This window comes from Ranitomeya imitator, chromosome 10 (genome assembly GCF_032444005.1).
Source record: "Ranitomeya imitator isolate aRanImi1 chromosome 10, aRanImi1.pri, whole genome shotgun sequence".
Taxonomy (NCBI): Eukaryota; Metazoa; Chordata; class Amphibia; order Anura; family Dendrobatidae; genus Ranitomeya; species Ranitomeya imitator.
Window position 1 is genome coordinate 136,284,681 of NC_091291.1, and position 5,610 is coordinate 136,290,290.

Consider the following 5,610-nt stretch of genomic DNA (forward strand, 5'->3'; position numbering starts at 1 on the left):
GGAGACTTGAAAAATGAACACTCTATGGGAAGATGGATCTTGTACAAGCCTAGATAGGTCCACCAAGGTCTTCTCCACGGTTATCTTGAAAGTATTAAGCCATCAGGATGCTGGTCTTTCTCTTTGCCTTGTTCCCTCTATTCTTCCATCCATATTGTTCTTCTCCAGTGATCGCTCTCTTCGTATGATGTGTTCACAGGAGGCAAATCGTAGTTTGGTGATCCTTGCTTCCAGTGATATGTTTGGCTTGATTTTTTTTCCCAAAATTGATTAGTTTGTTCTTCTTGCAATCCATGGTATTGATAACATCCATCTCAAGCACCCCATTTTGTAGTTGTCAATTCTTCTTCTGTCTTGATTCTTTATCGTCCATTCTACATAGATTCAATAGCTTCTTTTATCTATTTTCTATGGTACTTAGAGATGAGCAAATCAAGCAAATTTAAAAATCTAGCTGTTTGCGTTGTGGAAATTCTATTCGTAGAAAATTATTTCTGTGCAAATTGAATATCCCTTATTATGGTCTAAGGGCTCTTAAGACCTTAGAGCAGAGGTAGGGAACCTTTTTTTCTGAAAAGGGCCATTTTGATATTTAAATCATCCTTCGGGGGCCGTACATATTGTTCACAAACTCCACCCACAAAATAAGTGTTGATGCTGGCACTGGTGTCAGGATGTAATCTTTCATTGCTTGCGCCTCGGCGTTCAGTAGTGAATGCTGTGTGCGCATGCTCACAGAGAAAGAAGATATTAAAATACTGGTGACCATCAAAACACAGCTGCCAACACAAGTACTGTGGTCCCCAGGAATTTGCCCGAGGACTGAAGAAAAGGTAAATTACAACCTATGAGCCTGAGGTTCCCCACCCCTGCCCTACAGCATAATAAAAGTAATATGAGGAGGTAACCCAAAAAAATGAGAATTACTTATTTAAAAAAGTTTTATTCAAGATAGCATCTTGAAAACATTAATCCCATTCAAAATACAGTTCAGTTGACGATATGCACTTGTCCCAATGTTTTTTCCACTGTTCGAGACATATTTATATTCTTCTAAACTAATGCTGTTAAGTGACTTCAGATTTGTTTTTCTTAACCTCTTCTACATTCTGAAAACACTTCCCTATAGGTTATTCTTTATTCTTGGGAATAAGAGGTCTCAGGGGGCTAGTGTTAGGGGTCGAGTTCCCACCTCTGCAGAGGGGGAATCTCGGGCCATCTCCACTGCGATCTCCCATTCTTCTCCTGCCGCAGTGGAACCTGCTCAGCAGAGACGTTGGTCCCAGCGTCTCGCTCAGTCTGACTCTGTACAAAGAGTTACTGCTGCTTTTCCTGCTTCTGCCATTGAAGCCAGTGCTGGGCAGCGGCAAGCAGACGCTTCTAGGACTAAGTCCTGCTTTTCTCGTTCTGAGCATGCCCAGAGTAACATCTCTCAGTGGAGATCGAGGGTCACATGTTCAGATACTGCAGCTAAATCCATTGGTCCTTCAGGAAGGTCCTGTAGGTGCTCAGGCTCTGTGGCAGCCTCTCATTGGTCCTTCTAGGAAGGTCATGTACTTGCTGCAATTATTTAAAGCTCGCATGGCCACACGGCCATGCGCTAGTATCTTTCTAAGTTATGTGCTTTGTGCCAGTGTGGTCATGTAAGATTGTGTTCAGGGACCCGGCTGAAATAAGCCCCTAGAATGCTGGCACCTCCGGCGAGGAGATTGTGTTTGTGTGTATTCAGGGACCTGGCTGAAATAAGCCCCTAGAATGCTGGCACCTCCGGCAAAGAGTTTTGTGTGCATGCATGACCACTGACTGCTCTCAGTTGGGTAGTTAGCCTGTGCCTCTGTGAAGTCTAACAGGGTGCAGTGCTTTGCTTTCACAGCTACTCTGTGAAATAACAGATCTAGGTTATACTGCCATATAGTGCCGCCATTTGCTAGCAGCAGGTTCTGCTGCACGGTGGATCCCGGGCTGCGAATGCATCTATAACAATAAAACATCTATATTTACTCGGTGCGTTCCACTAGCCTTAACAGCTAGTTTGGGCAAGTAAGGGGTGGGTAAGATACCATTATCATGACATTTACCAAAAACTGGTTGACTTTCAATGCTGTGTTGGCAGGCATGCTGTCATGATTAAGCAGCAATCGCCACAATTCATGTTGTTCTTTACTCACTGCCTCACGCAATCACTTCAGCACTTGCAGTTAGTAACATTGGTTGGCTTAGGTGACCTGAAGAATCAGTTCAACATGGACAACTTCTTTGATGTTGAAGAAAAAAAAAATCATGGACTTCAAATTTGATTTTATTTGCCATGATTTTTTTGGGCCTGAGCGATGAATCTGTCTTCCACTGGCTGGACTGTTGTTTAGTGTCAGGATCATAGGCGTAACACCAAGATACACTGTGATGACTTTTGACAAAAAAATCAGGTTCACCCCACCCCCCTCCCCTTACTCTTATAACTTAGCCCCCTGTGACTTCTTCTTATTCCCAAGAATGAAAAAAATCCTAAAGGGGAGGTATTTTCAGAATGTAGAAAAGATAAAGAATAAATTGCTGGGGACAATTAACATCATTAGTTCAGAAGAATATAAATGGAATGGAAAGACTATTGGGACAAGTGTGTGTCATCTAATGGAGAGTATTTTGAAGGATTATTTTGAAGGAGAGTATTTTGCTTCTGTGCCATTATAAAAGATTCTACTGTGGGTCAATTGATCAGTTAACTACATGTGTTACTTGCCTTACTTTTTTCTACCACTATTGCTGAATGAAACTGATGCTTGTGCCATGTGAGTGTGGCTGGAATTTAAAAAAAAACTTGGAGATGTTGCATGAGGTATCAGGTTTCCCAGCTAAGATGGCTTTCACATGTCCTTTAACCACCAGGTCCTCATTGCAACTTCAATTCCAAGCTGTAAATGCTGGGCCAGACCCTGATACCTCATGCATGGCCCATGGATGGCTGCTGCTGTGCCATTTGCAAATTTCTACTGTGGGTCAATTGATGCCACTTTTCATAATGTTTGCCCCTAATTTTAGCTGTTTGGGAAGATTTTTGTCACCCCTGAAGTTGTTGTCTATGCATTTGGTTTTGCCTCCCATTGAATCTAATGGGGTTCGGATACATTCAACTAACCATTCGGCGATCTGAACCATGAAAGATTCACTCATCTTTACATCTTCACCTTTACGGTCATTGGTACATCTTCAGATCGTCTTAAAGTCTTCTAGGCCAGGAATGAGCACGTTGGCAGCATATTGCAGCATTGAACATATTCAATTCTTCAAGAATGAGCTCTTTTAGAGCCAGGATGCTGAATGGAGAGTGAGGACAATTTGCCTCTTCAGAATTCCCAATAAGTGTCTTGTAGGAGTCAGATCAGAAGACACTTGGCCCCTGAATCACTGTCACCTGTTCTCCATCTGAAATACAACAGACATGAGTTTTTGATTAAGGCCATGTTAAAGAAGTACTCGCATACCAAGAGCACTGAGCAATGGCAGCATCTTCTCTTTCAATATAAAGCAGGCATCCTTCTATGAATTTATAATACCATCAATGAACTGTAGCTCCCCAACTCCAGCAGACCCTCATAAGGACACCACCACTATATTTCACTGTAGGCCCCATAAGTAAGTAGTGAGCATGCTTTATCAGATACAGTTGTGCTCAAAAGTTTACATACTCCGGCAGAATTTTTGCTTTCATGGCCTTTTTTTAGAGAGTATGAATGATAACATCAAAACTTTTTCTCCACTCATGGTTAGTGGTTGGGTGAAGCCATTTATTGTCAAACTACTGTGTTTTCTCTTTTTAAATCATAATGACAACCCAAAACATCCAGATGACCCTGATCAAAAGTTTACATACCCTGGTTATTTTGACCTGATAACATGCACAGAAGTTGGCACAAATGGGTTTGAATGGCTACTAAAGGTAACATCCTCACCTGTGACCTGTTTGCTTGTAATCAGTGTGTGTGTGCATAAAAGCTGAGTGAGTTTCTGGGATCCAGACAGACTTTTGCATCTTTCATCCAGCCACTGATGTTTCTGGATTGTGAGTCATGGGAAAAGCAAAAAAATTGTCAATAAATCTATGGGAAAAGGTAATTGAACTGTATAAAACAGGAAAAGGATACAAAAAGATATCCAAGGAATTGATAATGCCAGTCCGCAGCATTCAAACTGTGATTAACAAATGGAAAACCAGGGGCTCTGAAAAAACAAAACCACAGTCAGGTAGACCAACAAAAATGTCGGCCACAACTGCCATGAAAATTGTTCGGGATGCAAAGAAAAATCCACAAATAACACCAGCTGAAATGCACGACTCTCTGAAAACTAGCGGTGTGGTTGTTTCAAGATGCACAATAAGGAGGCACTTGAAGAAAAATGGGCTGCATGGTCGAGTCGCCAGAAGAAAGCCATTACTGCGCAAATGCCACAAAGTATTTCGGCTACAATATGGAAAACAGCACAGAGACAAGCCTCTAAATTTCTGGGACACAGTAATTTTCAGTGATGAGACCAAAATTGAAATTTTTGGCCACAACCATAAACGTTACATTTGGAGAGAGGTCAACAAGGCCTATGATCAAAGGAACACCATTCCTACTGTAAAACACGGAGGTGATTTGCTGATGTTTTGGGGATGTGTGAGCTACAAAGACACAGGAAACGTGGTCAAAGTTGAAGGAAAGATGAATGTAGCACATTATCAGCAAATACTGGAGGCAAATTTGGACTCAGCAGCAACTGCGCATGGGACATACTTGGACATTCCAACATGACAGTGATCCAAAATATAAGGCCAAGTCAACCTGTCATTGGCTACAGCAGAACAAAGCGAAGGTTCTGGAGTAGCCCTCTCAGTCTCCTGACCTCAATATAATTGAGCGACTCTGGGGAGATCTCAAGAGCGCAGTGAATGCTAGACATCCCATGAATTTACAAGACATGGAGGATTATTGTCAAGCAGAGTGGGCATCTTTGCCATCTGAGAAAAAAAAGAACCTCATCCACAACTACCACAAAATACTTCAAGCTGTCATTGATGTTAGAGGAGGCAATACACAGTATTAAACATTGGGGTATGTGAACTTTTGATCAGGGTCATTTGGATGTTTTGGGTTTTCATTATGATTTAAAAAGAGAAAACACTGTAGTTTGACAATAAATGCCTTCACCCAACCACTAACCATGAGTGGAGAAAAAGTTTTGATGTTATCATTCATATTCTTCAGAGAAAAAGCCAAGAAAGCAAAAATGATGCCTGAGTATGTAAACTTTTGAGAACAACTGTAATAAACAGCATACTGAAGTCAACTATTGTGGTGAGGCATCCCGTCTCATGTTTCATCAGGCTTTGTCACTGGATACGTGCAATCATGGACACAGTATTAGTTTTTCAATGGTGAAAAGCAAACTTAAACATTTTGTGTACTCCTGAAAGTAGGGTCATTAATGGGTTAAACATTATTTGTTTTCCTTACATTATATTTTAATTAAATGACTGCATAAATGAAGAGAAGAACTTGTGATATGATAAGCAAACATATTCCTTGCTAGCATGCTTTGTAAATACATGTCTGGTGATGATATAAAGTC